Here is a 13,055-nt window from a genome sequence, read left to right on the forward strand (position 1 = left end):
CCTGCCTCATCTGGTTACTGTAATAATGAAATAACACAAGGGAAGCCGCATCCCAGGGCCTGACATGTGTGCTCTGTCTGCTAACGCGGCGCGTCCCAGGCTTGTAAATGCACGCAAGGCATTTCACTTGGGGTGTTTCATCTTTCAAAACTTTTATCATCTTACTTCTGAGTCCCACAGACTGCGTGGCTCAAAACAACAGAGACCAGAAGTCCAAGACTAAGGTGCTGGCAGGACCACACTCCCCCAGAAATCCGTGGGAGGGTTCTCGCCTTTGCTTCCAGGGGTTTCCTGTCGGTCCCTTGCAGCTGCAGCCTTCAGTCTCTGCCTCCATCATCACATGCTGTTCTCCTTGTGAGACAGTCTCTCCTTTTTCTACAAGGACACAGTTGTCATGGGTTAAGCGCCCATTGTACTCCAGGGTGACCTCAACTTAACTGATTACACCTCTAGCTAATTGCATCTTATTTATAAGGTCACCTTATGAAACACCGGAAGTTAGGACTCCAACGTATCTTTTGGGTGATACAATGCAAAACATAACATTATTAGTACTTCATTTTATGCTCATTAAAACTATGACTATGTATGATCATCAACCATTTAGTTCACAATCAAATCATTTGAGAAAGGGGAGGTCATTTAATTTGCCCATTATTATGGTAGACTAGAGTCAACCTCTCTGCTTCATAGCTCTTTCTTAATACAAAATCTTACCTGCAGGTATGGACTGCAGATCAATGAATAGCAAATGGAATATTCGTTTCTTTGGCTAATATATACTTACACATATTGTATTGATTTTAATCATGAATCAGCTATGATGGCGTTTTCATTCTAAGCTTTGTTGTAACGTTACCAAGTACAATCGCAAAGGAAACAGCCTAGAGACAGAGCAGATGGTATTATAGACGCTCCCTGGTGCAGACGAGGGGACAAACATGAAGCTGAAGGCCTTTGCTGTCTCATTGTGGTTTTTGGTTCATCTGTTTGTTCAGTCAAAAGGGAAAGGTAGGAACTTTTCTGGCGGTCCAGTGGTTGAGACTCGGTCTTCCAATGCAGAGGGTGGAGGTTCAATCCCTAGTCTAGCAGCTAAGATCCCACATGCCTCATGGCCAAAAAAACAGAAAATAAACAACAAAAAAAAACCCAATAATGTAACAGATTCAATAAAGACTTTAAAAATGCCCACCCACCCCCCCCACACACACACAAATCTAAAACAAAAGGGAAAGATATTTTTTCTAAGAAAAGGCTTACAGAAGAGATCCAACAAGAAGAGAAATTTTGAGAAATTCTTTTGGATACAGATGTAGATTTAAGAAGTTGGCTTATGCAATGCTGGGGACTGGCAAGCCCTGAATCTGTCGGGCAGGCCACGGGCAAGAGCTGATTGGCAGTCTTGAGAATGGAGTGTGTGGGCTGGCTGACAGGCTGCAAACATAGGGATGAGTCCTCTGCCGCAGTTTTGAGGCAGAATTCCTTCTTCTCAGGGAAATCGGAGATTTTGCTCTAAAGCCTTCACGTGACGGGATGAGGGCGATTGCCTGTTAGCAAGGGCAATCTCTCCTCTCTTTTTCACTCTTTGTGACCTTGATGAAGTCAGAATTAAGTGGCACTGTTGACCAAACTTGCAAGAGCGCACATTGAGAAGAGCAGTCAAAAAGTTTTATTTGCAAATGACTCAAGCGGTTCAAACGACTACAAGGGTGAGGAGACAGAAGTGCAGGAAGTGACTGTCGTGGGGTTACTGGGCGGGGCACCGCTAGAAAGCTCCGGACCCCTCGCCCAGCGTCTAGTCCGGCCCCGGGCAGCGCCTTCTGCTCCTGTACTTGACAAGTGTCTGCAGCATCTCGGTTTCAGGGCTATGTGCAGGCCTCTCAGATCCCACCTGCTCAGAGAGAATGGCATCCTTAACGATTCTTCTCATCACTTCACTCTTGCTTTATGTTGTCATTGAAGGATGTCTAATTTCGATAGATTATACTTTCTAGGAATAAGCCTGATTATTTGTAACTCAGTTCAAAAATCTATATAATAGCAAGAAAATCTATGGAACATCGGTTGAAAAATGTTTAGCTACGAGTCATCAACCTCACCTATCACTTTGACCCTGAGAACTCCCAGAAACAGAGGTGCTGTGACGTCCTGTTCAGAGGTTAGAAAACACACTTGGCAAAGCTGGTGCTTGGTCCACAGCCTTTCAGGAGGAAACAAGTCCGTCTGAGGTGACCTTAGGATCATCTTGGTGTTTTTTTTTCTCCCCTTTCTTACTGAGGCATAGTTGATTTATGATATTATGGAAGTTTCAGGTATACAAGGGATCATCTTGGTTCTTAAATGTCTCTATTTCCTTCTGAAAGCTGGCTAGGACTAAGGCTCCTGTTAGTCATGTTTTTGTCTGCTGAAGTCTACCACGTGGCCATCACTCTGCAGTGCCCCTTAGCTGAAATATTCTAAAGCATGTCTCAGGGGCGCTGAAAGTGCTGGTGACTCTCAGAGTCACACCTTAGGGTGCTGGAGGCTGTTCTCGAGGAAGCTCCCATTTGCAGACGTCAGCTCTACTGTGGACCATGCTGGCTTGTCTGGATCTCCGCATTTTCTAGCTGCTTACATACAGAAACGTGCCAAGAAAATGTACACAGACTATTTGAGAAGAGCAAAAATTTATGGAAAAAACCTGATGCTTTTCAGTTTTTTTGTGTGTGCTTGACTGCTTTCTTTAGAAGACAATTCTTATACTGAGTGATGGTTAGCACAGAACATAAAAGGTCTCATGATCACAATTCACCCCTCAGTCAGCATTTCTGTTGAGTTCTAAATATTGCCTGCACATTCCCAAACCATTTTTGTCGTTCTGGCATTTGCTTGAAAGAGTAAGTTCCGTTGCTCTTTTCAATCATCTCTCTCTTTGACATATTATCATCCAGATCTTCCTTTACACAGGACGATGAGCAGTCCCTCCTGTGAGGAGCTGGTCACTGCTACTTCTGAGGTTGCAGGAAACTGATAGCATGCAGAGATGAAGTGTGTGAGCTCTCAGCTCTGCTTCTTACTCAAAATTGCTCAGCCTCTTTAGTCTCAGTATAACGATCAGTTAAATAAAGATCATAGCAATTGTACCTGTTCTTAGGGGTTTAGAGAAGATTATAGGTGAAAGGACACAAACAAAATCTAGAAAATATATTAGCTCAAATTATTTTCCCAATTATTCCTATCAATTCAGAAGCCAGAGGACGTGCACACTTACATATGTCTTGAGAAATCTCTTTATTTTAATTTTATTAGTTTTGGCTGTGCTGGGTTTTTGTTGCTTTTTTTTTTTTTTGGAGTGGGGGATACCTTCTCTAGTTGCCAGCGAGGCTGGGCCACTCTTCACTGAGGTGTGGGGCTTCCCGCTGCGGGGACTTTCTGTGCTGCTGAGCACAGGCTTTAGGCACGGGGCTCCCCAGTAGTTACCCTACTCGGATTCAGCGGTTGCGTCTTGTGGGCCCTGGAGCTCAGCAGTTGTGGTGCACAGTCTTAGCTGCTCCGGGGCAGGTGGAATCTTCCCAGACGGGGGATGGAACACTCGTCCCTTGCACTGGCATGCCAGCTAAGTCACTTCAGTTGTGTCTGACTCTTTGCTACCAAATGGACTGTAGCCAACCCCCTCGCCCTGCCCCCCCACCCCAAGGCTCCTCTGTCCATGTGGACTCTCCAGGCAAGAACACTGTAGTGGGTTACGATTTCCTCCTCTAGGGGATCTTCCCAGCCCAGGCTTCAGCGGGCATCTCTGACCTCTCCTACACTGGCAGGGATGGGTTCTTTACCACTAGTGCCACCCGGGGGCAGACTCTTATCCACTGTGCCACCGGGGAAGTCCTTGGGACATCTTAAATCAGTTTTACAATTTAATCTCTAATCAGCCAGTGAACCCTTGGATAGCAGGACGCTAGGCTGGGCGCTGAGAGTGCAGGGGGCAAAGCATGAACCCCTTTTGCAGGAAGCTCACAGCCCAAAGGGGAAGTCGTTCTGGAGACGCCGGGTTGCACAATGCGCCTGTGATGACACGGGCGCAGGGGAGGCACAGGGGCGGCCCCAGCAGGGAGCCCTAAGCGGAGGCCGCCCATGGTGAGGACGCCCAGGCAGCAGGCGGCTCTTCGTGCCCTCCCTCGTCCAGAGCGTCGTCAGTGCCTACAAAGTTACCCTAGCGACAGGTTCCTGCCACTCCATACCACTGCAGATGCCCATCAGCTCTGGCCTGGATAGTTGCAGCGGTTCCGTGTGGTCTCCAGACTTGCTCCTGCCCTGTTGGAAAGGAAAAAAAAAATTTTGGGGGGGTGGGATTTTCTGTTGGAATCTGTTGGGGAAAAAAAACAAAAAACAACAACAGGTCCAGACTTTGTAAGGGAAGACTTTATTCCCAAGGATGATTGCGAAGAGATGCAGGAAGAGTGTGAGATGAACCGCGGCAACGGGGAGAATGCTCTGACCTCCAAGTCTGCAAGGGCTTCTCTGTGTGGAGGAGCAAACAAGGCTAGAAAGAAGCGGGTTGTGGACTTGGGTGGAATGGCCGTGGCCTATAGGACCCCGTCAGCAGAGAGTGTTCTCAGGAAACGGCTGGCTTTCAGGAGGGGCTGTTGAGGAGGGGCGGCTTGGTGGCTCAGACTGATGGGGCCAAAGTTCATCTCATCCCAAATCTGAAGAACAAACCCTTTGTTCTGACTGAGCAGTGGGGACAAAGCAGTTCTATTTATGAAGCAAAAATGGAGATCTGGCAGGTCCGTGTCTGGCTTGTCAGAGATAAACGTAAGGTGTCCTCAAGTCTTATCCGAGTCATATGGGAAGTTACTTCTTTGCATAAAGGCTTCCAGAACACACAAGAGATTTCTGAAGCTTTACCTTTCTGTAGCCATAAAATTAATAGATGTTCCTTGGAAGGAAAGCTTTGACAAACCTAGGTAGTGTATTAAAAAGCAAAGATATCACTTTTCTGACAAAAGTCCATCTAGTCAAGGCTGTGGTTTTTCCAGTAGTCAGGTATGGGTGTGAGAGTTGGACCATAAAGAAAGCTGAGCGCTGAAGAATTGATGCTTTTGAACTGTGGTGTTGGAGAAGACTCTTGAGAGTCCCTTGGACTGCAAGGAGATCCAACCAGTGCATCCTAAAGGAGGTCAGTCCTGGGTGTTCATTGGAAGGACTGATGCTGAAGCTGAAACTCCAGTACTTTGGCCACCTGATGTGAAGAGCTGACTCATTGGAAAAGATCCTGATGCTGGGAAAGATTGAAAGTGGGAGGAGAAGCGGGTAGCTGAGGCTAAAATGGTTAGATAGCATCACATACTCAATGGACTTCCCTGGTGGCTCAAACGGTAAAGCGTCTGCCTACAATGTGGGAGACCCAGGTTCAATTCCTGGGGCAGGAAGATCTCCTAGAGAAGGAAATGGCAACCCACTCCAGTATTCTTGTCTGGAGAATCTCATGGACGGAGAAGCCTCGTAGGCTACAGTCCATGGGGTTGCAAAGAGTCAGACAGGACTGAGCGACTTCATCTTCACTTTTCACTTTTCACTTTCACTCAGTGGACATGAATCTGAGCGAACTCTGGGAGATGGTGAAGGTCAAGGAAGCCTGGTCTGTTGCAGTCCATGGGGATGCAAAGAGTCAGATATGACTCAGCAACTGAATAACAATGACAAAGGGTGGGGCCCTGATTCGACAGAATTAGTGGCCTTATAAGATGAGGAGGAGAGAGAGATGTCTGTCTTTCTGCGTGTGATGAGAGGAAGGGCCATATGCCACCATAGTGAGGAGGTGGCCAGTTGCAAATCAGGAAGAGAATTCCCACCAGAAACCAAACCCTGCCTCCTGGACCTCACTCTGGAACTTCCAGCCTCCAGAACCATGAAAAACAAATTTCTAAGTCACCCAGTCTGTGGTATTTTTATTATGGCAGCCTGAGGAGACTAATGCAGAAGAAAAGGGAGATGAAGGAAGGAAAAGTACACAGTTTTCTGTAGATTCAGATCCCATATAAAGACAAAATAAGAGATTAAGTGGGCTCAGTTTGACATGTGCAACTGAAAGCTTGCTTTTAAAATATCGCCTCATACATTGGAATACTCAGCAGTCAGAACAGAATTTGGGAAGGGGATGACTTTTTGTTATATTACCAAACCAGGCTCATTTTGCCCCATGAGCATCAAGCCAAAAGTCTGAGACGCTGACATTTGTGATACAGCGAGGGTTATTCGCAAGACATCCAAGAGAGGAAAGAACATGTCTTAGATCTGCTTCTAAAAGGCAAGGGGCTGAGGGTATTTATGGAGTGAAGAGTAAAGAATTGGGCAGTCTGAGAAATGAGGAGCCTGGGGAAAAAGTGAATGGAAGAAGGTCCAGTTCTGCCCAGAGGTAACTGAGCTACAGGCCAGTGCCTATTAAAAAATGGAGATGCGCAGCATGATCTGAGGGTGGAGTTTTTGCCTCTGATATCAAAAGGGCACCAAGCGGACCTTTGCTCATGTACAGTCAGAGGGTCAGTAGTCCTATCCAGTCTTCATAGCTCAGCTTGGACTAGACACCGCTGTCTCCAAGTTCCTGGAAAACAACTGTGGCAAACATCGTACTGTTGAGGTGCTACTTGGAGTAAGTCTGTCATCAGCAGCCTTGAGCAGTGAAGGCAGGTGCAGTGGATGTGACCGGTGACTCCTTGTTCCAGGTCTCTTATCTTTGATCCCTTCTCAGTCTTGGAGGAAGAGAGGCAACAACAGCTCTGGCCACTTCCTGCTGATAGAGGGCTCCGGGAATGAAAGGATTTAGCACTCCTTTGAAAATATTCTCTGGTTCTCAGCTGTCAGTTAACGTTTTGATCCCGATAAACAAATGCCACCATGTTCTGTCAGCTGTTAAGGCATTCATACGTCAGGATAGGTAAACCACCGACCAAGATGCCCCCTGAAGGGACACACAGAAATGCCAGGTACATGGAGAAGATTTAGGCTCTTATTTTTAGGGATTCTGTCTAGGCCGCAGTCAAGTCTGTGGTCAGTGTCTTACCATTTAACGTATTGGAGGGTCTTCATCATTATTATCAGTTTGGAATAAGCAATGTCGGCGTCCTTTATCGCCTGCTGCTTCTAATCCTCATGCTGTGCGTCTCATCAGAGAGCTGCCACTACATACCCTGCGTGCTTTCTCTCAAGCCAATAACCTCACCAAAGTTTGAGGGTATGGCCTGGAAAGGATCTTGTTCAGTTATCACTTTCTCTTCTAGAGGAAGCGAAAGCTGAAATGATCTCTGAAAAGAGGTCAAGAGTAAACTGGAGAAGAGTGCCCTCTTAGCAACACAAGTAGGTCTTATGTACCCTGGTAGAAGGCAAACTTGGTTATACCTAAGGGGATTTATGTGGCAAGAACCTGAGCCCACTGAGTCAACTCCGCAGTAATCCATTCAATCTACAGATCATTTTGATTGCCTTGTGTAGAAGAATACTCTGATTGCTCATTTTAAAAGCTTCCATTAAAATCTGTCTACCTTCATTTTCTTGCTTAGATGGCAGGATAGCTTTGGAAAATTTAGTATATATTTTAATGTACATGATTTTGGCTCTAGACTCCATGAAATCTCACTTCTTCCCTTACTCCAAATATTTAAAGAGCATTTTAATAAACAAGCTGGCAAGAGCTGAGCTTCTTATTTATATTCATGGTTGTTTCCAAGTATGTCTGTGTAATAATAGGCTTTGTAATCACATGGAAATACAGTGGCTGACCCAATCAGCAGGACCTTTTCCTGAGACTTGCCAGTGAAGAAGAGTTTATGCTGAGTCATTCATATTCATATATCCAGTTTCTATTTTGCACATTTTGCTAGAGACCTGGGCCAGCTGCCAGGGTAGTGAGGGGTGGGGAGATGGTGAGGGAGAGATTCCTCTTGAGAAAGGCCAAGTGATCTAAAATGGATAAAATTTCTACTTCAGTAGCTCCAGACTGTCATCAATAGAACTATCTAGGTTGGCCCTTGCCCTGCTGAACTGGCTTGTGTATGAAGAGTTAGTTCTGGCTCTGTTGAATGGGAAGCTTGATTGGCCACAATGTACCACTTTCTAAGTCATGAGGTGATGGCTCTTCTGTTTAAATTAAATCAAATTTTCACATGCTGTTATAGTTGCCTGTTTTTACCCTCTTGTAACGTTGAGTAGTCCCATGATCCCCTACTTAATATACTTTCCACTATGAACTGTGACTTTCAAGAAAGCAAAGACCCCCACGCTTGCATCACAATCCCAGCGTTCAGCACAAGCACTCAATAAAATTGTATGGAATTTAGTTAAATACATATTAATTTTTTATAGAAATGGATTATTCACAATGATCAATAATAATAATTTAAATACTCTGAGCTTTTTCCACTATTGCATATTTATAAAAATTGGTTTAGGTCATCAGGATTTTAACTATTACACAGAAAATTAAGAGAAGAATGGTCTATGGAGTATTTTCAGAAACGAGCCTTTTATATAAATTCTTGATATAAAGGCAAATTATCTTTTGGATGGAGATGTGTTCTTATACAAAAAGAGATCAGTTCCATTTTCAGAGGTAATTCGAGGACATATGTGCTGGTGGCCTCCTGTTTTCTATCAGCACTAGCTACAGAACACAAACTGCCTCGTGACAGTTTGTGACATTGATCATGCCCTTCAAGATGAAAAATCAAGAGTTTATGAGTCTCAAATGATTATCTTATTATTTCATATAAAGACTAAGTAGCAAGTGATAATTAGGCTTTCAGATTCAGATTTTCAGTGTCACACAGAGGGAAAACCATAATCTTTATTTCTGTGTTGAATTACCTATATACAAACCTGCATATTTACCCATTAATACATGGTCTGTAAAATATGAGAATATATGTAATATATTACTTTGGCTGCTTAATATCCATTTCCAAAATGGAAATGATTTAGCAACAAAAGAGACTGTGTGTTCTGAAGTACATGAACACCTTAAAGATTGTTCCAGAGAATTTTTCCTAAGGCCATCGACATTACATTAGCTTTTCACTTGCGCTCATTACTTCAGCAGTGATTAAAATGAGTCAAATATGTTCCAAGAGAGTTTTAACATAACTGTATTAATGCAATTGCCTGTAAGTTAATTAAAATTCTGAATGTTGTAGTCCTAGCTGCTAATGACAATTTTCATTTTGATCCTGGATTGTGTACACACAGCGTTACTTACATTCCTCGTCCATGGGGTTTACAATCTAAACGTGACACAGGCAAGGTGCAGAGAAGGGACAGGGATCACTCAAGGGGAAGGAGATCTTCATGCACCAGAAAGCAAGAACGCTCGGCATTGTTCAGTGGACCCTGGAAATCTTAAAGCGACTCAAGCTGGCTCCAAGGAAAGGTGGGGTTTGAGAAGGGATTAGTATGAGGGAAGAAAAGGAGACAAGCTAGTGAGCTCATTTATTTTGTTCATATGCATACAAAGAAGAAAAGAAAGTGCAGCTATGAGAAAAAATAAAGAAGCTATTCTGTTGTTGTTCAGTCCCTAAGTCGTGTCTCTTTGCGACCCCATGGACTGCAACTTGCCAGACTTCCCCATCGTTCACTATCTCCCGGAGTGTACTGAAATTCATGTCCATTGAGTCAGTGATGCTATCTAACCATCTCATCCTCTGCCACCCCGTGCTCCTTTTGCTTTCAATCTTTCCCAGCATCAGGGTCTTTTCCAGTGAGTCGGCTCTTCACATCAGGTTGGCCAAGTTTTGGAGCTTCAGCTTCAGCATCAAATCCTTCCAATAAATATTCCAAGGTTGATCTCCTTTAGGATTGACTGGTTTGCTCTCCTTGCTGTCCAAGGGACTTTCAAGAGTCTTCTCCAACACCACAGTTCAAAAGGATCAATTCCTTGGCACTCAGCCTTCTTTACAGTCCAGCTCTCACATCCATACATGACTACTGGAAAAACCATAGCTTTGACTCGATGGACCTTTGTTAACAAAGTGATGTATGAATATGCAGTAAGAAAAGGCAAAAATTGGAAAGAATCTATTAAGAAGTTACATTTATCCAGGTTAAAGAAAATGTATGGCGTTAAACAAACAAAGAAAGTAAGTGGGCCAGAGAAGAGGTGAATGGTCTTGAAAGCAGAAGGGCTGCTGATCTAAATGTAACAGGAGGATGAGCATGGTTCCTATAATAGTAATCATAGTAATGTGATCATAGACTGTGCAATTATGGACACATTTTTGTTGTAGATAAACGAGTCAGGAGAATTGTGTCCTAGTTATGCTTTTTGGGACAAATTATGCAACAGTGGCTGACTTTATTTTTGTGGGAGGGCTCTAAAATCACTGCAGATGATGATTGCAGCCATGATATTAAAAGACGTTTACTCCTTGGAAGAAAAGTTATGACCAACCTAGACAGCATATTAAAAAGCAGAGATAAAGCTCCGCCTGGTCAAGGCTATAGTTTTTCCAGTAGTCACGTATAGATGTGAGAGTTGGACTATAAAGAAAGCTGTGGTGTTGGAGAAGACTCTAGAGAGACCCTTGGACTGCAAGGAGATCCAACCAGTCCATCCTAAGGGAGATAAGTCCTAGGTGTTCATTGGAAGGACTAATGTTGAAGCTGAAACTCCAATACTTTGGCCACCTGATGTGAAGAGCTGACTCATTTGAAAAGATCCTGATTCTGGGGAAGACTGAGGGCAGGAGGAGAAGGAGACAACAGAGGATGAGATGGTTGGATGGCATCACCAACTCAATGGACATGAATTTGGGAGGACTCTGGCAGTTGGTGATGGACAAGGAGGCCTGGTATGCTGAGGTTCAAGGGGTCGCAAAGAATTGGACATTACTGAGCGACTGAACTGAACTGAACTGATGCAACTTTTATTTCAGTTAAACAATCTTTTTGATCATCAACTATTTGGCTTGCCCTTTGCAGGTATCAGAAACTCAGAGGTGAATATCTATCCTAAAGGAACTGGGAGTGTTGGGGAGGGGAGAGGCTGTCTTGTATATGAATTAAATCTCAAATTTCCTCAGCTGTAAAATGAAGATAATATGTGTAATTGTGGTTCAAATGAGTTTTCTGGAAGGTTAAATATGTTTTGCTTCAGTAAAAATAATGGCTCAGTAAAATTAATATTTGAGATTAGTTTGAAGTGTATCTTATTTGTACAGTAATTCCAATTTACTGGTTTTGGTTTTGTTTATTGAAAGTCCCAAAAGAAAAGTCTGAGAATGCTTCCCAGATATCACCTAATCTTTTTTTTTTTTTTTTTTTTACAATTAATACAATTAAAAATTGAAGTATAGCTGAGTTACCATATTGTGTTACTTTCAGGTAACCAGTCAATCCTAAAGGAAATCAACCCTGAATATTCATTGGAAGGACTGATGCTGAAGTTGAAACTGCAATACATTGGCCACCTGATGTGAAGAGCCAACTCACTGAAAAAAGACACTGATGCTGGGAAAGATGGAAGACAAAAGGAGAAGGGGGCAGCAGAGGATGAGATGGTTAGATCGCATCACTGACTCAACAGACATCAATCTCAGCAAACTCCAGGAGAGAGTGAAGGACAGGGAAGCCTAGCATGCTGCAGTCCATGAGGTCGCAAAGAGTTGGAGAAGTTAGTGACCGAACAACTACAGCAACAACCACAGGTGTGCAGGCAGTATTTTGCAGAGTATATTCCACTCTGGGCTTCCCAGGTGGCTCAGGGGCAAAGAATCTGTCTGCAGTGCAGGAGACGTGAGTCTGATCCCTGGGCTGGGAAGATCCCTTGGAGAAAGAAATGACAATCCACTCGTATTCTTGCCTGAGAAATCCCATGGACAGAGAAGCTTGGCAAGCTCCAGTCCATGGGGTCACAAAAGAGCCAGACACTACTGAGCAACTACACAACAGCTACATGAACCCCACTATAGGTTATTAAAGAATAATGGGTATAGTGCCCTGAGCCATATGGTGTTGTTATATATATGCTGTCCTCAGTCGCCTCAGGAGTGTCAGGCTCTTTTGTGACCCCATGGATTGTAGCTTGCTAGGATCCTCTATCCATGGGATTCTCCAGGCAAGAATACCAGAACGGGTTGCCACGTTCTCCTCCAGAGGCTTTTTATATATAGTGCTTATCTATTTTATATGGTAGTTTGTGTCTATTAATCGTATACCACTAATCTGTCCTTCCCCCTTCTCGCTCCCCTTTGGTAACCATAATATTGTTTTCTATGTCTCTGAGTCTGTTCCTGTTTTGTATGTAGATTCATTTGTATTACATTTTAGACTCCACATATAAGGAGTCTCAAATAGGACTTGTCTTTCTCTGTCTGACTTCACTAAGCATAATAATCTCTAGATTTATCCATGTTGCTGCAAATGACAATATTTCATTCTTTTTTATGGTTGAGTCATAGTCCAATATATACATATATAAATGTGGCTGCGCAGTTCTGGAGCAACTTTGAGGAGATACCCCACATCCAAGGGCAAAGGAGAAGCCCCCGCAAGACAGTAGGAGGGGCGAAATCACATTTAGAATCAAACTCCATCCCCACCAGAGATGCTCAGAGGGCTCAAACAAACCTTGTGTGCACCAGGACCCAGAGACCCCACAGAGACTGAGACCGAACTGTGTCTGAGTGTCTCCTGTGGAGGTGACGGTCAGCAGTGGTCTGCTGCAGGGACAGGGGCTCTGGGTGCAGCAGACCCGGGTGTGGCATAAGCTCTATTGGAGGAGGCCACTACTAACCCCACCGTACAGCTGCCAGAACTTACACAGGACTGGGAAATAGACTCTTGGTGGGAAAAAAAAACACAGAACTTTGTGTGCACCAGAACCCAGGAGAAAGGAGCAGAGACCCCACAAGAGACTGACCCAGATTTGCCTGGGAGTGTCCAGGAGTCTCCGGTGGAGGTGTGGGTCAGTGGTGGCCTACTGCAGGGTTGGGGGCACTGAGTGCAGCAGTACATTCATGGGATCCTTTGAAGGAGGTCAACATTATCTTCATTACCTCCACCATAGTTTCAGTTCAGTTCAGTCGCTCAGT

This window comes from Bos indicus x Bos taurus, chromosome 14 (genome assembly GCF_003369695.1).
Source record: "Bos indicus x Bos taurus breed Angus x Brahman F1 hybrid chromosome 14, Bos_hybrid_MaternalHap_v2.0, whole genome shotgun sequence".
In the NCBI taxonomy this organism is placed as follows: domain Eukaryota; kingdom Metazoa; phylum Chordata; class Mammalia; order Artiodactyla; family Bovidae; genus Bos; species Bos indicus x Bos taurus.